We start from the raw sequence: 21,840 nt of genomic DNA, 5'->3' as shown, positions 1-21,840 counted from the left end.
TCTATGTAATAAAATTTTATTTAGATCATATCCAAATAATCATAAAACTGTAAACAAAACTGCATGACTAAAACTTCATAATAAAAACTATTATGACATTCTCTACATGAGTATATCGTAGAATTGGTGGTAATCTGTCCTTATTAGTCTCTGTGGAATGCAGTGGTTACAAAGGAAAACGATGGCTCATTATAATCATCCTGAGGCACGGCAGGATTTGGAAATTATCTTGACTTACACCAAATATAATTATGCTCATCATTGTTTTCCCATTATGGAAATTGTGTTCAATTCTAATTTTTAAAATTATATTTCACACAATCCTGAGAGCTAAACTAGTTTGATCAAAATGTCAAATGAGAATACTATATTTGCCAAATATTTTTGTGAGCCAGTTTTTAAGGTTTCATAATATCGTAGAAGCATTTCAAATTAGGAGTGATAATGGTTGTCGGTTACCTCTTTGGTGACCAAGAGGAATGAGGATTACTTTTTAATTCATTGTATCCTACATCAGAATCCTCTATTTTATCCCTATTACATTTTCTTTAGTTTGAACCTCAATTGATTTCATGACTTTGTAAGATGAGCATCACTTTATACAGGTAAGTAATCTTAATACTGAGATAAACATTACGAATTAAGCAATTTGTAGTCATTTTGATAGTTTACTCTTTGTACAGATTTGATCTTAGTTCATTACGAGTTATTCCGTTAGCTGTGGTAATAGAGCATACCAAGAGAGTACCAAAACAGCACTCTAAAAATCTCATTTTAAAGACAAAGGAATCACGTTTCGATTTTCTATTTTTAGGATGTTTGCTCATGAAGCTCTCAACACTTCCAGAGGATGATGATGGTCTTGGAATTACAGGACCATTTTATCAATTCAGTTTTTACAGTTAAGGCAAAACAACACAACAAAAACAAACAAACATACTGCCATCAAGTCAATGTCAGCTCACAATGACCCTATAGGACACGGTAGAAATGCCCCTGTGAGTTTCCAAGACTGTAGCTCTTTATGGGAGTAGAAAACCCATGTTTCTCTTACAGAGCTGCTGGTGGTTTAGAACTGTGACCCTTACAGTTAACAGTCCACTACATAATTACTATTCCAGCAGGGCCACTCAAAGTGACAAGAGGATAGGGGTATATGGTAATTACTCCTGAATAGTATTTTAATAAATATATTTTGGTGGCACAAGATTGTCTTCTTCTACATATGTTATAAAGTCTACCTTGTAATGTTAATTACTTTTGCTTTAAACTATCAGTTTATGTTTATGAAAATTATAAATAAAATATCATTGTTCTCTATTTATTCACTTACTTCCTATTTACTTATATTGTTACTTACATGATCCAGCTTCAAATTGTTATCTGATAATATTCCCATTTAGTATGGACAAAAATGTAGATATGCAGGTAATAAATTATCTCATTTCTTGCTTCTGTAGTAATATTTCTACTTCCTCAGTTTTTCAGGATCTTTTTATGGGATATGAATATTCACGATTTTTTTCATCTTGCCTGTCACTTTTATGTTTCTGTTTAAAATTCAATTAAACCTCTCATTGTTTCCCTATAAAATATATATATCTTTTTTATCTGGCTATTTTAATATTTTCTGGTATTCCTCTTAAATGTATAATAAACTATTTTGATATTGTTTCATATGTTCCCTATTTTAGTTACTTTTCATCAGGTTCTGTTTTTAATGGGTTATTCATATTATTCTATTTTCAAGTTCATTAAAGTTTTCTTGTGCCCACCCAAAATTCCTTTTAAACTCAGTTGGTGATTTATTTTTCCTATCCAATTATCTAATTTCCATTTGCTTTGCTTTATAATTTCCTTAGATTATTTGAGAGTTCTTTGCCATATATATGTTTACATATGTAAACATAGTTTGTTTATTTAAGTGCATATCTTTCACTTAGTCCAAAACCTGAAGCATTTGAGTATTAATTTTTACTATGTTCCCATTTTCTAGTTGCTATTTATACTGGGCATACTGATTACATTTTAGGGAATGTAGGTTATTTTGTAGCCCCTTGAAAGAGGTGGGTTTAGATTTGTTCAAGTAAGCTCTTTGTGTAACTTAGATATTATCTTTTATTCAGGTTTCCACCACTGTAACTCCTCAGTTCTGATTCATAATTCCTTAATGTAGGGTTTCCGAGGACATAAATCTCTGTATGGGAGCAGCATGTTTCATCTTTCTCCTGTGAAGTAAGTGATGTATTTGAACTGTTGACCTTTTAGTTCACATCCCCAAACCTACCCCTATGGCATTGGTTAGCATAGATCTATGGATAGTTAGTACCCATAATGTTTGGGGGGTAGCATTTATTGCTTTGGATTGGCCTATTTCATTTCTGACTCCTATATAATATATACGATGATGTTGATGCTTCCTTTTCTAAAACATGTTACTTTTTCCTATGAATTGGTCTTTATGAATATCACATGTAAACAATGACGCTTGTTGGAGTCCTGGTGGTGTAGTGGTTATGCCTTGGGTTGTGATCTACGTGATTGACAGTTCAAAACCACTGAAAGATTGGGTTTTCTACTCCTCCCTAATGGATATTCTGCCCAGTGGTTGGCACTGTTGTGGGTATATGGTGATAGACCATACTGAAGTGGCTATGAAGAAATAGTCAAATTTCACATGGATAATTTGTGCACAAAACAACAAAGCCCTTGAAAAGGAACCACCTACTAAAAAAAAAACAATGGTGCTTATGAGAATTAGTGTGGACTCTCTGTTCTTGTATGTAGGACTCCAATACTGCCTGGAACAACTTGACCCCTCCCCTTCCTATCTGTTGGCTTTTCATGCGATGGTGGTGTGCATGCTGCTATTTTGTGCTACGAGCTGATAGAGTAGTTCAAGTCGCAGCACAGAGCATCTATTCTCAACAGGTTTCTGTGCTTCCAGACTAAAATAAATTAGGGTGGAAAGGGCCTAGTAGCATAATGGTTACTAGTTGGGTTACTAACTGTATGGTAAGCTGTACAAAGCCACCAGCAACTCCTCCAGAGAAAGACTTTCTACTCAAAGAGATACAGTCCCAGAAACTCATAGGGACAGAGCCAGTTCTACTGTGTCCCATAGGGTCACTGTGAGTCAGCATTAACTTGATGGCAGAGAGGTTTTAAATCTATTTCCAAAGATTAGCCAGTGAACAATGTAAATCTTAACAGGATATTGTCCAATATAAGGCCGGGAGATCAGCTCCTAAATTACATGGGATTGTTGTGAGTTTGAACTGACTCTAAGGCACACAACATACCCCTGGACTTCACGTTTCTCTGATCACTGAATTCCACTTATACTCGCTCTGCCGTAGCTTGTTGTAATCCCATCCTGCATATGTGCAGCAGAATGATCAACTGATTAGAGTTCATAGAAAAACTTTGCAGACCCTCTCTTACAACTTCCTCTTTGGTGTTTTGCATTCATTTATTTGAATTGAGATTTTTGCCTCTAGAGCTAGGCAGAGAATATGAAATATTCATCCTATGATGGTAAAATTCTCCTTATTCATAGAACTGGAGATATCATGGAGATCATTATATTATTTTCCACTTTCTCAGGGATGACAGTTTTGTACTGTCTATTGTCCACGCCTGAAAATATTTCCATCATCTTTTTCTTCAGTTGTTTGCTTATATGTGAGGGCAGGATATGCTGATGCCAATTACTAGATCATAACCAGTCATGAAATCCTCAAAACTGTCTTTTATTATTACTTAATTTTATTATGGGATTTAATTTTGTAGTCCATAAGAATCAGTCAACATTTGCTAAGAAACAAGGAATGAAATTTAATTGAAGCAAGCTGCAAAAATCTCTCAGATGCCATTTAAGATTTTAAAATTAGGCATATAAACTCTTTAGTATCCCAATGAATCTCCTGTGCTGCAATCATAAAATTCCATACTTAGACAATTAATTTTTCATAGAGCTTAATGGTTGAGGTACATAATTTGCTGATTGAGCAACATAGATCATTGTAACAGCCTATTTTCTAAATCAAATCATCTGAAGCTATCTAAACATGATCTAATGCCACAGTTTAAGATGTAAGGATTTTTGTGTATATTTTGCTATTTCACTAAACAGTTTAATTATCATGCTTACCACGGTTTACTGACTAAGCTACATGCTTTATTAGCTCTTGATTTTGCATTTTTTATTGCCCACATTATATAATCCACCGGTTATTGTGTGCATTTTTAAAATTGTTGACAATATTGTATACATTTCCAACTATAAGGGTCAAGGTATCTGTGGGACTTTGTCTGCTAGCATAATTAATAAAGTCAATTATATATTTAGTCAGAGTTTGACATTTTAAAAATAATACATAAGTATATTTCATTCATTGTTCATTATACTTGACATTATTGTCTTACTCTATAAACATCCACACAGCCCTTATATAATTTCTAGTCCATGAAGATTATTTTAATGGATTAATATTTTTCCATAGGTCTTATTTTATATTTATATTAAAGTATTTTTCTGCTAAAAATATTACTTTTAAAGTTTTCACTCACTGTAATAGCATCTATGTACTAGAGAAATTATAGTTCTAGAATGAGATGCAATATGGGCTTCTATTAAATGTATATTTAATCTCAAATTATTTTTAATAAATTGCATATTGAAACTTTGCATTTAAAAAATTTTTAATGTGTATTTACAAATTCTATTAAAGGCATAAAGGGTATAAACAAAAAATTTCCAAGCAGCTAAATTTCAAGATCTGCATTTCACCTATGTCATCTTCCCTGGCCTTTTATCTTAGATAAGGGTGGACCCATTGGTAACATCTTGTTTAGTGAAGAAAAGATTGAAATTCTCAAGGATTTCGTCTTTCAGGGATCCACAATCAATGCTCATGGAAACCATGATGCATTGTGTTGGTTAAATCTGCAGCGCAAGATTTAAAAGTTGAATAGCTCTTTAAAAGTTGAATAGCTAGATGTAACATTGAGGACTAATGTGCACCTGACTAATGTGTACCTTGGTAGTTTCAAGTGCTTCATATGAATATGAAAGTTGGATATCAAATAAGGTAGATCAAAGAAGGATTGTTTCATTTGAATTACAGTTTCAGCCAAGATTATTTAAAATTCCATGAACTGCCAAAAAAGCAAACAAATCTGCTTGGAAGAAATGCAACCAAAATGCTCCTTAGGAGCAAGATGGCAAGACTTTGTCTCACATTCTGAGGACATGTTATCAGGAGAGACTTAACCCTACAAAAGGCCTTCCTGCTTGGTAAAGTAGAATGATGGTGCTCAATGTTAAGAGCATCCACCAGATGGATTGACAAGTGGACTACAACAATGGGCTAAAAAATGAATTATTGTCATGCTGGGTATAGGGCCAGGCCTTCTGCTTTGTTCTATTGCACATAGTGTCACTATGAGATGGAACTGACTTGGTGGCACCTAACAGCAACAACAAAAGTGGTTTCAGGATGTGGCTTAAAACAGAACAAAGGATTTTCAGGATATGGTGTTTACATGTTGTCTTTTCATTTTTTTTCAATGCCAAGAATTATTTCTTTTTCTGCATGGTTGATCACCTTTTATATTTGAGGTCTATAAATAAATGTCACCTTGTCAGAGGTCTTACAAAGATTAGGCAGATTCACAGCTATCCCTCTACCTCATTCACTTCTGCTTCCTTGACTGGCACCCAACAGCCCTTGTGAGTTGAAGGACTGCCAGTGTATTAACTATCTAACAGAAGTGAGTTGAACTGAGGCCTCTGTACTGTTCGGTGGAAAACTTAGCTATTTATTTCATTGTGCTTTCCAACATACATATAATCATAAGTGTCCTGGTTTTGTTTCTCTAGAGAACCCTGTCTAATACACTTGTGTATAGTTTTGTGTGTATTTATGTCTGGCCTACATAAGCAATTAGTTGTGATTCTTTCCTTTTCGTTTTAAACAAGCATGATATTTTATCTGTAGATACAAGGAAGGATATGCTTTCAAGCTCTCATTGGAATTTGATTTCAAATATGCCTGTCTACCAGCTAAGCATGCCTGCAACAGAATAAAAATGACAATGGTATATATAAAAATGGAAAAGTAAAGAATGAATCAGCATTTTTTTCCTGGGGACCTTGCCACTCCATTCCCTTGCTGTTCCGCTGCACTCCCCCAGTGCTTTGTCTCGGTGTGGTGAATCAGGTCAGGGGCAATTCCCACACTGTGTCTCTGGTGCTGTCCCCCGCAGGGCCATGGGTCAGTGAGGGGCATCATATCTCATAGTGGGGCTGGCCATGTGATCTTCTCTGTGGGCTGGCTGCTCTACTAGGGGCATCGGCCTCAGGTCCTGGTGGGCCAGGATGTGCTCCACTCTCTCCTACTCCCCCTTCATCTGCTCCTTTGTGCTCCTATCAGATATGTCCCTCTCCCTGGGCTACAGATTCAATGCCATCCTTTGAAATAAGCTCTTCTGGAGGGAGGGGCATGCATTCAATTAGCTGTTGGTACTGGGGCCAGGCCCTAGACCTCTCCACTGTTTCCCTACTCCACACCGGCATGTTGCATTCACACATTGGGGACTGGGTTGAAGTGTGGTCCATCTTTCCCTGTGGAGATATAAACAATACCCTCCCCTTGGGTGCGTTAGTGCCTCATAAACCGGCTACCCATTTATTCCTTATTGACATCCTTTTTTTTTTTTCCTTTCCCCACCTCCTCCCCAGATGTCAACCATGTGCATCCCTGGATTTGATCTGGTCCCTGCCATTCTACATGGTCCTCAACCTAAGAAGGTTTGTATACAGTAGCTTTTCCCCTATGCCGCTTTTGCTTTTTTTTTTTTTTAAGGTTTACCTCAACGGGCTCATGTTGTACTTGTCCTTTTGTGCCTGACTTACTTCACTTAGCATGATTTCCTCCAGTTCTTCCCATGCCATTATGTGCTTCATTCATTCATCACTGCTTTTTAGCAATGCTTACTACTCCATTGTATATATATATATATATATATATATATATATATATATATATATATATATATATATATATATATACACACAAGAGTTTTTTAATCCAATCGTCAATTGAGAGAAATTTGAGTTGCTTCCAACTCCTTGCAATGGTGAACTGTGCCGCAATGAACATTGGAGCACAGACATCTGGCCTTGGTTTGTTTCTTGCCTCTTCTGGGTATATACCCAGTAGGGGATTGCTGGGTCATATTGTAGCTCAATTTCCATCTGTGTTCAATATCGCCAGATCGATTTCCGTAGTGGTCATACATACTTACAAGTCCACCAGCAGTGGATGAGAGTTCCTGTCTCCCCACAGTCCTTCCAACACTTGTTGCTTCATGATTTTTAGAATTAGGCTACCTTTGAGGGTGTTAAGTAGTACATCATTGCTACTTTAATTTGAATTTCTCTTATGGCTAAAGATAAGGAACATTTTCTCATATGCTTATTGGCCATTTGGATTCCTGCCCCTGTGAAACTTCTGTTCAAGACCTTTGGCCACCTCTGAGTGGGCTATTAGTTTTTTTTTTTCTTTTTGGAAGCTAGCAGTGTTGTAGATTTTAGTAATAGGGCCTTTTTCTGATGTGTCATTGCTAAAGATGTTTTCCCAGTCCGTGAACATTCTTATTACTCTCTTGGTGAATCCTTTCGATGTACACAGGTGTTTTATCTTCAGTATATCCCATTTGTCAATTTGTGCCTCCTCTTTGTTTGTGTCCTTCCCTAGTTCTGATAGCCTATGTATTCCCTGCACCAAAGTTCTCAAGTTGGTCCCAATTCCCTCATTGATGGCCCTAATAGTTTGGGGTTTAACTTCAAGGTCTGTGATCCACCTTGAATTTATTCTTGTGCATGGAGTGAGATAAGGGTCTTGCTTCATGTATCTGCAAGTAAATATCCATTTTTCCAGCACCACTTGTTAGAGAGGGCATATGCTTCCCATTTGATATTTTTGGGGCCCTTATCAATGATCAGTTGTCTGTATGCTGATGTTTCTATTTTTGGGTTTTCAGTTATTTTCCATGGGTCTGAGTATCTGTCATTGTACCAATACCAAGCAGTTTTGACAACTATGGCTGTATAGTATGTGCCAAAGTCAGGTAAAGCAAGCCCTCCCACTGTATCCTTCTTTTTGAGGAGTTCTCTGCTAATTCTGGGCTTCTTCCCTCTCACTGTAAAGTTGGTAATCAGTTTTTCCATTTCTTTGAAGAAATATGAGGGTAATTGTATTGGGATTGATTTCAACTTATATAGTGCATTTGGCAGAACTAACATCTTAACTGTATTGAGTTTTCCAATCCATGAGCAGGGGTATTCTTCCGTTTGTTGAGGTTGCTCTTGGTTTCTTGTAATAGTGGTCTATATTTTTCTCCATATAGATCTTTTGATATTTTAGTCAGGTATATCCCTAGATATTTTAATTGGTATTTGGCTATTGTGAAGGGTACCAACTTTTTGATTTCTTCTTCTGTGGTGTTATCAGATGTGTAAAATAATCCGATGGACTTCTGTTTGTTGATCTTGTATCCTGCCACACTCCAAACTCCTCTATTGCTCCAAGTACTCCCCTTGTGGAACTTTTGGGATTTTCCATATATAAAATCATATCATCTGTAAATAACGATAGGTTCACCTCTTCCTTCCCCAGACGAATACCTTTGATATTGCTTCTTTGCCTTATGCTGTTAGCTAAAAACTCCAGCACGATATTAAATAGGAGTGGGGGCAAGGGACATCCTTGTCTGTCCCCCTTTTTCTGTGGGATTGTGTTTGTCTTTTCTCCATTGACTACCACATTGGCTGTTTTTTTTTCATATATAGCTTGTATTGTCTTGAGAAACTTTCCTTTCATTCCTATCTTCTCAAGTGTCTTAAACAGGAATTGATGTTGGATGTTGTCGAATGGTTTTTCTGCATCTATCGATATTATCATGTGGTTCTTATAGTTTTTGATGTCAATGTGACGAATAATACTAATGGTCTTTCGTATGTTGAACCATCCCAGCATCCCTGGTATGAATCCCACTTGGTCATGGTGAATTACTTGTTTTATATTCTTTTGTATTCTCTTGGCTAGTATTTTGTTAAGGATTTTTGGATCAATGTTCATTAGGGATATTGGTCTGTAGTTCTCAGTTCTTGTGGGATTCTTGCCCGGTTTGGGTATCAGAGTTATACTAGCTTCATAGAAGGAGTTTGGGTGTTTGCCATCTTTTTCTATGTTCTGGAAGAGTTTGTGTAGGATTGGTGTTACTTCTTCCCTAAATGCTTGGTAGATTTCTTCAGTGAAGCCATATGGTCCATGGGATTTTTTTTGTTGGTGATTCCTTGATAACTACTATTTCTTCTATTGCTATGGGTCTGTTGAGATTCTTAATGTCCACCGAGGATAGTCTAGGGAGAGACTGCTTTTCCAAGAATCTGTCCATGTCTTCCAAATTGTTGAATTCATTGGAGTACAATCCTTCATAGTACTGTATAACTATCCTTTTGATTTCATTAGTCTGTTGTAATGACCCCTCTTTCATCCTTTATTCTTGCTATTGAAATTTGTTCCCTCCTTTCTTTGTTTAGGATTGCCAGTGGTCTATCAATTCTGTTTACCCTTTCAAATAACCAACTTTAATCAGTATTAATATTTTCCATAGTCATCTTATTTTCCCTCTCCTGAATCTCAGCCCTGATTTTTATAATTTTATTTATTTTGCTATTAGTAGGATTTTTCTATTGACTCTGCTCTAGTTGTTGTATATTTTGTCCCAGCATATCAGACGTGAGTCCTGTTCCTTTCTCAGGTGTACATATATTGCTATGAAACTTCCTCTGATGACTGCCTTTGCTGTGTCCCATAAGTTTTGGTATGTCGTGTGCTCATTTTCGTTTGTTTCTAGAATTTCCTAATTTCATCTCTGATATGCACCAGTACACACTCCTTTTGCAGTAGAGTTATTCATCCTCCAATTGTTTGTTCTTTGTTTTCTTTGTCTTCCTTTTGTTGATTTCCAGTCTTATGGCACAGTGGTCAGAGAGAGAGAGAGAGAGTTCTGTATGATTTCAATGTGCTTAAATTTATGTAGATTTGCCTTATGCCCCAGCATGTGTTCTATCTTCGAATTGTGCCATGGGGACTTGAAAAGAATGTGAAATTATTTGTATTTGGATGAAAAGTTTTCTGTAAATATCTATCAGGTCAAATTGTCTAATTGTGGTGTTTAGCTCTCTAGCCTCCTTATTGACTTTCTTTCCCTGTGATCTATCTTTCTCAGAGAGTGGTGTGTTGAAGTCACCCACTATAATTGTCGAGTCTGGGAATACTTTTTAAATCTTTGTGTGTTTGGTTGACGTATTCAGCTGGTCTCTCATTCGGGGAATATATGTTTACAAATCTTAGTGGATCTTTGCCTACCATTCCCTTGAGCATTATATAGTGTCCCTCCTTATCTCTTTTTATGGTTTGCACTTTGAGGTCAATTTTATTCAAGATTATGATTGCAACCCCTACTTTTTTTGTACTGATGCTTGTTTGGTAGGGCCTTCTCCAGCCTTTGATTCTCATACTATTTTTGTCTGTAGCCTTGAGATGTGTCTCCTGTAGGCAGAGATTGATGGGTTGTGTTTTTTAAGCCAGTCTGCTAGGCTCAGTCTTTTAATGCCTGAGTTCAGTCCATTGATATTCAGGGTTATTATCTCCATCTGCAGACTCCATGATGTCATCTTATACCTTTTCTGTTGGCAGTTTTACGACTTTCCTTTCTCATTCGTGTGTTGCGCATGTGTGCGTGTGTGTGTGTGTGTGTGTGTGTGTATCATTCTTGACTTCTTTCCATCCTTAAGCCAATGCTGTCTTGGGGTCTGTTTTCTCTTTGTTGCCCTCTGTGTGACGTTGATCTATGTTGTGGTCTCTTATTTATGCTTGGTGAGAGTTGTCCTTCTGCCCATACTGGGTTGGCAAGGATCTTTTGTAGGGATGGGATTGTTCTAACGTATTCTAATGTTCTGCTTCATAGCATCAGACATAGCTTTTAGATTTTCTTCAGCTTCTCTGATGATCTTTTTAGATTTCCGTTCACATTTGTTAAAGTCTGCTTGGCTGTCCTCCAAGTCACTGATGCAGTTCTCTGATTCCTCCAGTCGATTCTCAAGGCCCGCATTTCTGCTACTGGTTTTTGTTATCTCCTCACTAAGCTCCTGTATTTTTCTTTGGTGTATGGCTTTTTATCTCCTCTATCATTTCATCCTTGTTTTGTATTGTTTCCCTTATATCCTGTATGACTCCAAGCAAAATTCTGAAATTTTCTTTCTGTGGCAACTCTATGTCTGCTTCTTCTATGTATGTTGTTATGTTTAGGACAACTTCTTCCATTGCCTTTTGTTTCTCCTGTTTTTTCGTTGAGGTCATTGGGGCTGATGGCTGTTTGCGTGGGGTTGTTTTCGAGGAGCAAGGTGCCATTTTCCAGGGAGTTGAATAGCACTGGCTCTTACTGGGAGATTTATAGGAATGCTTCTTCTAACTGCCTACAGCTAATTTTACTATGGGATTAACCTTCTTCTTTATCTGCCTGTGGCTTCCCTATCAGGTGAGTGCCCTAGAAGGCTAGTGGGTTGCCTGCTTTAGTGTTGCAGAGGTTAGACAGAGGTTCCTACAACAGCTTGGAATGTTGATGAGTGTTGGCTGAGCGCCCTTATGCCCCCAGCTACACAAGCAGCTATTCCCTGGTGAGAAGTTGGGCAGAGTATCCCCTGGAGAGAAAGGGGGTCTTTCCCTAGCCTCGGGTAATTACACAGGGTAGAGCTCACCTACCTGGGTGTAAATGCCCTAGGGCAAAGGGAGCATTATGGAGTTCAGCATTGGAGTGTGAGAGAAAAGGAAAGAGAGAAATAAGAGGAAAAAATTAAAAGGTAAGACTGTTTAGACTGTGCGGAAATATAGGGAAGAGAGGGAAACAAAGCAATTATGTAGCTGAGTCCCACTCCATGGCTGTGGAGCTGCAAGGGTTTAGTCCCTGCCCTGAGGCAGTGGGGCAAGCAGCAGCAAAGCTGACAGAAAGCCACTGAGTAGCCCTCAAAGACCATGGGTGGGACAGAGAGCAGAGATGTATACAGAATGAACAATGAAGCTAAATCCTGATCCATGTCCGTGGAGCGTCAAGAGTTTGGGTTTTGTCCCTGCTCAGACGCAGCAGAAGAAAGCTGTGGCTGTGCTGTCAAAAAGCCCCTGCACAGCCTTCCAAGGAGGCTGTGGGGAAACAGAGAGCAGAGATGTATACAGAAGCCACAATGTAGCTGAACCTCGATCCCTGCTATTGGAGCTGCTAGGGTCCTGTCCCTGCCCTGAGGCAGGTGGAGGCAAACGGTGGCTGTATTCGGACCTAGCCCTTCTAGAGGCTCCAAAATGGTCTTGGCTCTGGCAGACACAGTGGCAGGGCCAAGGTCAAGCCCCAGCCGGCTTCCACTGAGGTAAGCCAAAAGCCCCCAATCCCCCCAAATCAGCGTATTTAAAAATACTGTTTTATAACACATATTAAATTCATTACAAAATGAAGTTTCCCTAAACAAAGGAAATGTGCCAAACTCTTGGCTAGTAATGTGCTCTATAACTATGTAAAACATAGATATTTTTATGACTATATTAACATATTATAATGATGCCAACTTAAGCCCTTCAGATATTAAATAGCATTTTAAAGGACACAATCTTCTCATTTCACAGTATTCATCGTTCTGCTAGGTTGTTACTTCTCGGTGATTATACGGGTAAACTTCTGAAGATTTTGGAATTTTTTATGTCAGTTACCAATCCCTAGTTCACAGGATGAGAGTGAGTAAAAAATTAAGTGAAAGAACTTGTGTCAATCTGTAGGAGAAAAGAAGATGCTAAAGTCTAGATACTAACCAAAACCAAAATATAACAAATAAGCTAGTAAGGTTCATGATTGTCGTTCAAGATATTTACATTTAGATTTTATTATTTTCTTGAATATTCTGAAATTGCTTCATAGTTGTTAAACTAAATTTTTGCCTTTTCCAAGAAATGCTACTTTCTGTTAAATATGTATAATTTTAAACACTAATAGCTCATAGACATCATAAAACAGGTTTGTATTAGTTGTTCTTATTATTTTGCATATATATATATATATATATATATATATATATATATATATATTCTGTGATAATATGATTAGTGTGCACCATAAATCCAGGAAATTACAAAGTACCTTTTTATCCACATTTTATGGACATTTCCCAAAGAAATATGCTGCTTGAGATATTAACTGCTATTTTCATGCATTTTGTTGTAGATACATGTAAATGAAAAAACAAGATTAAATGATACAGAGTTGAGTGATTAGAAATAGAGTTCATTGTCATTGTAAAGATTTGAAATTCTAATAAGTAGTTGGGATCCTTGTCATCCTACTGGGTTTACAATGACCGATCTCAGAGGCAGGGAAGTAGGGATCTCACTACTGGCAAGAAAGAAGAACCAGGAGTGTAGTGTGTGTTCTGTCCCTGAGGTCCCAATGTGCTGCACCTCCTGGATCCAGTTGACACAATGATATGGCAGCAGAGAAGTCACCAGAGCAGAGCCAGAGCAGGAGACTTTGGGGTAAACTTCCAGATGCACAGAGCAGGTAAATGCAAGTACTGTGGGGCAGGAGATTCACAGATGGAATGGTCTCGCTGTAGGAATTAGAGCTGAATGCCACTGAGCTGAGGCTTACCATGAGAGGAGTGCTCTTTTGGCATTTCTTAGCCAATCTGAGAGCTTTTTAACATTGTCTGAGCAAGGAAAAGGTCAGTTCGAGGGACTGAGGGCCAGAGAGACCAGCTTGTGTGGAGAGAGGACGAAAAGTCCCCACCAAATAACTGTAACTTCAGAAATTTTGACCCTGAATTGGACAAATAAATTTCCCTAATAAGTTCCATAATCACGAGAGTGATGATTTCATCAGTGCTGTGCATTCTGGGTGGTGGCCATGGTCATTAGAAGAGAGTGCCTCGGGAGGAACAATGGATGTCACAAATAAAAAAAGGTTGGACCATGGAGGTATGTCTGATCCATGCTTCACATCAAAATTGGCTTTGGGATGATGTGATGAACCCTCATGAAGACAGAATTAAAGATGGAGGGCATCTGAATAGATAAGATTTGTTATTTACACACATGACACACAAACACACAGAAAAACTGACTTCATTTAAAAAATACACTAAAAATTAACACTAAAATTAACTCTAAAAAACAATAAGCAAAAACATATTGTGAAAAACTAGCCCAAAGTTAGCTTGCATAGCTATCAGTGCAGAATTCTAAGTTAAAATATAAAATATTAGGAGCAAAGAGGAAATTGCATCATTTAAAAAATTATCTGACCACTAAGATAATATGCCATTCCTACATGTATATGCATCTAAGAGCAAAGCATAAAACACACGAAGCAACAACTAATAGTACCGAAAGGTCAAAGAAATAAATCTACACTTATAGTTAGAAATGTTAACATCCTTCTCTCAGAAATTGATATAATCACTAAGCAGAAATAAGCTTTGTTTAAGTTCATGTTGTACAGCCTTAAAAGGGGTATCTTCTAGAGTTGACAGACTCTAATAAAGGCAGTCAGAATTCTTGAGTGTATAGTGCACTCATCTGCAAAGACTAGATACTAACTAATCCCTGATTACAGTTAAACCAGTGTGTATTGACCCCAAAGGCCATACGTGTTATTGTATTTTATGGAATCTGAAAAGTCTAAGTGACCATTTTTTAACTATAAGGAGTTGCCTGGCACCACATTAATCATAAAGAATTTTAAACAACTTGTGACCACCATAATCTTGTTTTTATCCTTGTTGGCAGGATAGAATTAATTAATTAGATTTTATCTCTCTACAAGCTTCTCAGAAGTCTTTCTTATTAGTTAATACATTTTGTACCAATTCCCTGTCCAACAAGTGAAGTCTCATCTTTCCTACCCCTCTAGCATTTTATTCCAGAAAAATTTCCTCTGTCAGCATTTTTCCATATACACTTTTCCCAAAAGCAACTGAAATGGATCAACTCACTTAGTGAATGTGCTAAAGTTATTAAATAAAAATTGTAATTTAATTAAATAGAAATGAACTTCCCATTTATTGAATGAACTTCTTCCTAAGATATTACATAGCTATCTCAAATGATATGGTACTGTGAAACATGTTCATGGTATTTGTAGCCACCATTATCTGACCATGAAGTTTATGTTCCATACTTCTGGTATTTGTTAAGAAAGCACGATGATCCTATATGCCAATGACTATAGTGGCCAGGATAGTCTGAGTTACGTAGTGAAAGCATTGTTGTTTTTCTTTGAGTTACAATTTAGGTGACTCCTAATCATGGTTACCCCATGTACAACAGGATGGCCTGTGATCTGTTGTTATGCCACGTTCAGATTGTTGGGTTACTTGAACTCACTGTTTCAGACATAGAGTCTCATCTTCCACCACTATCGTCAAGGATATTATAACCCAGAGGGATTTGTTAACTTATATTTCGACATGGATTGTTGTGTTTTTCTCCCTCAACTATCTTAGTATGGAACCTCTAATAAATGCTCTCCACCATGGTGGTCCTATTGGTATTTTAAATACTTGTCATGTCTTTTCCACCATCATTGTAACCCACAAGCACTCACAGCATGAGAGACTGACAGTCTGATTGTGCACCACTCTAATAAAGCTGAAATATCTGTTTGACAATGGCAATAACAAAATTTATTTATTTAGATGCTAATGTCCAGTATATATTGGGTTTTGAGAATCTGCTTAGTCACTAAGACTTTAAGGCTGATTGAGACTCTGTAGCTGTGACAGGGAAGTCAGAGGAGGTCAGATATGGTGTTGTATATGCAATTATTGCACAAGCAGTTAGGTTAAAACTTGCCACCTGTGTTAGTCTGGGTAACATAGAGAAACGAATCCACAGCAACTCATATGCATAAGAGAGAGTTTTATATAAAGGATAAGTGTACATTAAGGAAGAATCCCAACCCAGTGCTGTCCAAGCCCATAAGTCCAGCAATAGCCCACATGTCCAACTATGATCCACAAAGTCCTCTTCGATCTCACAAAACACACGCAATGACACCAACTGCAAGAGGAAAGCTGAATCAGTGAGCGTGTAAGCATCTCAGCACTGGCAAGGGATTCCACACAGCTGCTCCAGCACCCAGGGCTGCACAGGGGTAGGTTCATGTGACTTCTCCTTGGGGATGTCTTGCAGGAAGTGAGCCTTGCAAGCTGAAGCAGGGTACTGCCTTAAGGCAGCTGCACCCTGGTCCGACCATCAGAGAGCAAGAGACCCAAGAACCAGAAGGGGAAGCTCACTGAGCCATTTATCTACCTGCCCTTTAATTAATCCCACATGTGTTTATCAGCCAGGTTGGCACAATAAACCTTAATTGTCTCACCACCTTATCATTGGATCTCCTTTGTGATCCATTTAAATTTGTTTTAAGTTTTAATATTTTCTGCTTTCTTTTATATTGAGGTTTTTATGTGTTTTACTTTGTTATTCTTGTTAATTTTCTTTCTTTGTTTTTTAATTTTGTTCTGTATATGAAATTTGGAACAAATGAATCTATAGAGATGGTAACTGGATTAAAGGTTCCTAGGGGTGTGGGATGGGAGATTGGGGAAAATATGGAACTGATAACAATGAGTGTAAGACAGAAGAAGGTGCTCAAAAACATATTTTGCTTATAATCTTACAACTGTTTTTGATGTGATTGAACTGTTGAATTGTATGATATGTGAATTATAGGCCAGTAAAACTGTTGGGATTTTAAAAAAGAAAGTAAAAGTAAAACCAAAATTTAAAAAGTATATTGAGGGTTCATAAATAAATATACTTAAATTTTGCTAGGAGTCCTGTGACTTAGTGATTACATGTTGAGCTTCTAACTGCAAGGTCAGCAGTTGAAACCAAAATTCACTGCCATGAAATCAATTTTGACTTATAGGTACCCCATAGAAGGAACTGTAACTGCCACTGTAGGTTTCCTAGGTTATAGATCTTTATGGAAGTAGAACGTCTTATATTTATCCCTCAGAGGGATTTGTGCTTGTGAACTGTTGACCTTACATTTAATAGCCAAAGCATAACCACTATGCCATAATTTTCTGTTTACCCAAATCCAGGTAGAAAAGTCTCTGTTCTCATTTCTCTTTCTTTTTAGACCAAAAGTTCTCTTTTATTGAGAGTATTTATTAGCTTCCTGTGGTTGCTAGTTTTGTTCTTCATCACTAGCTTTAATGGTTGCTGCAGAAATTTGAATAACAGTTGTGTTGACAGGATTTCTTGAATTTGGATAGATATTACCTTACCATCAGACAAAATTGTACTTCAAAACAGATCTTAAAATGTTCAATTTAAAGATGAGTGTGACTCCGATCCTCTTGAATTTGTCATGCAGATTAGTAAACTATATGACTGATGCAACATGGCCAATACCAGAGTCTTTACGCATTCCAGTTAATTTTAAGAAAATTTCTAATTTTCCTAGATTCATACTTTATATATTCCAAGTCCCTATTAAAATATACAACCGCTGTTTGTGGGAGTTATATAATTGTCACTTTGAGAGGTTTATGAGTGAAGGGATGTCAATCAGATCACAGACAATGTGGCTTCTGTGTGAAGCTGGGACACTCACTGCCCACACCCTGGGAGACATATGCAGAAACCCCTGCCAGTGCTGAGATGTTTCCAATGACATTGGATCCAAGGACTTTCTACCCACTTCTACATTTGGCATCATTGCATGTGTTTCGTGAGTCTGAAGAGGATTTTATATCAGACTTATGGACTTGATCTGGACTGAGCTGGCATGTTTTCTCACTATTCAATAGCTCTTGTATATGAATCTCTTTCTTATACATATAAATGACCATGCATTTGTTTCTCTGGTCTTCCCAGACTAACACACTACTATTTCTTCTCATCAGAAAGTGAAGGTCCTAAAGGCTTACTTCATCCACATAATTATGGTAACTTCATTGTGAGAAGAGAGGTCTTCCTCGGTTATCTTTTGATTGTCTTCAAACCTAAGGGGCTCAACTTCTGGAACTCTATCTGACAATGTTCTGTTGCTGTTGTTGGAGCTTTCAGCATTCATCAATATCCTGCTGCTATTTATAATAGTTTTCAGTGGCTAAGTCTAGAGAAGTGTACAATCTCTTCCTTCTTTGTAGTTTGTTCTCAGTCTAGAAGCTGTGCTGAAGCCTGCTCATTTTGAATGACCCTTGCAGTATTTGAAATATCAATGACCTAGCTTCCAGCATCACAGCAATACACAAACCACCACAGCACAACAAACTGAGAGACAAGTGGGAGTTGTCAGATCATAACCAGGGGATACATACTGCATGTCTTAAAATCACAAAAAGGTGTGCAACAGGATTCCATGCTCTCACGGCACATAACAAGAGAAGCTGGAAAATATAAAGGAGGACATCGTGTCAGGACTGGAGGACGTTTCAATAACAACCCGTGATATGCAGATGGCATAACCCTTCGTGCTGAAAATGAGGACTAGAAGCACTTGTTGATGAAGAGCAGATTACAGCTCTATGTAAATAAATCAAAATTCTCATAAGGGAACCAATAGATAGTATCATGATAAATGGAAAAAAACGTTTCAAATTGTCAAGGATTTTTTGTCTTGCTTGGATCCACAATAAATGTTCATGGAAGCAGCAGTGAAGAGATTGAATGATGCATTGTATTGGGTAAATCTGTTGTGCAGGACCTCTTTAAAGTGCTGAAAAGCAAGCAAAGGACTTTGAAGATTCCAATGTGCTTGACCCATGTCAGAGCAGTTTCTATCACCTCATTGCCATGTGGAAGCTGGACAGTGTATAGAAGACAGAATCATTTCATTTGAGTCATTGTGCATACAAAGAATGTTGAAAGTACCAGGGACTGCCAAGACAACAAACAAATCTATCGTAGAAGTACAGGTAGAATGCTTCAAAAAGGTAAGAATGCAGACTTAATTTCACTTACTTTAGACATGCTATCAGGAGAGACCAGTCCTGGTAAACATGGTTGGTAAAACTGAAGGACAGTGAAAAAGAGGAAGACCATTAAAAAGATGGCTTGACACATTGGCCGCAACAATGAGTTAAGACATAACAACAATCGTGAGATTAGTACAGAGCTAGGTAGTATGCCATTCTGTTGTGCATAGTATCCATTTGAGCTGGAAATGAACCAACGGCATCTAACCAAAATAAGGATGGCTACTATAATAAAGTATGGCACCTTGGGTGTTTGCAACCAACAGAAGTGAATTCTGCTGCTCTGGAGACAAGAAATGCAAAATAGAGCTGCTAACAGGGTTATGAATCCTCTTGAAAACTACCAGGTCTCCAAGGAAAATCCTTTACCTCTTCCAGCTTGTAGTGGCTACAAGGGTCCCTTGTTTGTAGCAAGTGATCTAACTTCAAAATCTACAATTAAATTATATATGCAAATTACTTTGGTCAAATATTACATTCATAGCCTCCATAAATTGAAATATGGACATATCATTTTGGAAGCCACTATTCTGTTGATCTCAGTTATTATAGCTATCAGTAGGTAAAAAATGTATATATTGTGTCAGAGCCAGCCGAACAGCCCTGAAAGGGGGAGTGAGGATTAAGGAAAAAAAGAGAGACAGAAAGTTTTATTGGGAGGGCAAAAGTGAATACTGAAGCTCTGAGTTTATTCTACATATTCCTTTTATCCATGCAGAAACAACCTGGGGTTAATTATCTCATTGTTAAGTAAGCACATTTGATACACATAGCAACTCTATCTTCTGCCAAGACAGACATCCTTGAGAAAATTAAACCACCTGTTTTCCCAGACTTTGCATATCTCCTTGTTCTTGTTCGTAACAGTCTGTTCAAAACGTTACGTCACAGAAGAAATCAGCAAACACTGACACATACGTCATGAGACTTCTCAGCTGTTTCAAGGCTGAGTCTTAATGGCCTTCAACAATATTGATTACACACTATAATCCAGATACTATATTATAGACAGTATAAATATATGAAGGAAAAATCAAGAGAAGTATTAAAGCACCCACTTTGAAATAGCAGCATTTATATATTCAACAGTCTCAAATCTAAAAATCTTACATTATCCAGTTCTGCTGGGAATTCAAAAGCTAAGGTAAGAGTATAGGGCTGGGTTGACTAGAGAAACAAATCCAGAGACATATGTGCATAAGGGAGAACTTTATATCAAAGCGCAATTATATATTGAAGAAACATCCCAGCAGAGTCTAGAAGCAGTCCATAGTCCGATATTAGCCCATATGTCTGATGCTAGTCCATAAATTCCTCTTCATACTCACACAGTACATGCAATGATGGTGAATGCAGAAAGATACAGGCTGGGCAGTGAGAAATCTTGTGGATCCAATGGTGGTAGAAGCATCTCAGCACTGGGGCGGGTCTCCATGTGACTCCTCCCACTCTTAACCACATGAAGGTGAAGCAGAGAGAGAGAGCGTTCAACCTCTAAGGAGAAAGAGAGAAAGTACCCAGCATCTTCTTCAGAAGGTCAGGCCCACAAGAAGACATCATTAGACTGTGACCTGATTGACAGGCTAAACTCCATCCCTATACTTATTTATCAAGTTAACATGAAGTTATATAACTACCACAGTAAGGATAGAAAGTGTATAGTTAATCTCTGGTTTCAGGCTGGATTAAAGTTAAAAAATGGCATGGAATAAATAATTTTTTTCATATACATATATATTTTTTCCTTTATTGAATACCCTTCTTCACTGCATCTACATCATCAGTCTAAACTCCTCAGGATTGCATCTAGGTATCCAAAAACAATATTGTTGACATGTGTTAGTCATTACTTCCCTCCAATGAACCATTTTCTCTTTTCCTTACCTTTCCTTTCCTTCCGCATTTAAACACCCCGATCTAATTATAACTCCCAGCTAATTGCATAAAAATATAAGGATGCAAGGAATGGCAATATGGCTGCTGATTAGTTTTCCTTAATTAATTTAACAAACACAATAAATACTATAAATTATATCAGAACAAATTAAGTCAGAATGGATAAAATATTTTAAATAAATAGATACTACACATCCAAAGAAAAGAAGTTATCAGGAAGATCATGTTGTCTGCAAAAAAGAAGAAAATTGACTTTATTAAGCTTGAAGTAGTGTATTAGCTACTTCCAATCAGATTCTTTTAATTTTATGTAGATGTCAGTGCAACAAAATAAAAATGAATTTGACAGACTCAACCAATTTTAGATAGTGGTATTAGAATCTGAGCCTCTTTTATTTAAACATTTTTATTTCTATTACTGCCTACTCTCTATCACCCTTCATGAAACCATATTATACTCAAACCAAGCTCACTACCCTGAAGTCAGTTCTGACTCATCTTGAGGATAGGTGTGTATGTATGTAATTAAGTTAATACATAAGAGATATTGGCCTGTGTACATATATTTATATGGCAATACATTGAGGAAGTGGACAGACTTTGGGCTTCTGCTCAATGCAATTGAGACGGTCCCTCAAAGCAAGAACACTTTGTTCTAACAAACTGGCATCCTGTGATGCTCACCCTTCCAGCAAAATTACTGAAGACAAAATGGGTACATAAGCAAATGTGGTGAAGAAAGCTGATGGCACTTGGCTCTCAAAAGATTTAGCATCTGGGGATCTTAAAGGCTTGAAGCTAAACAATTGATTTTCTAGCAGAGAAGCAAAAAGTCCACATGGAAG

The sequence above is a fragment of the Tenrec ecaudatus genome, chromosome 3 (genome assembly GCF_050624435.1).
Source record: "Tenrec ecaudatus isolate mTenEca1 chromosome 3, mTenEca1.hap1, whole genome shotgun sequence".
NCBI lineage: Eukaryota > Metazoa > Chordata > Mammalia > Afrosoricida > Tenrecidae > Tenrec > Tenrec ecaudatus.
Note: the sequence above shows the minus strand (reverse complement) of the source record.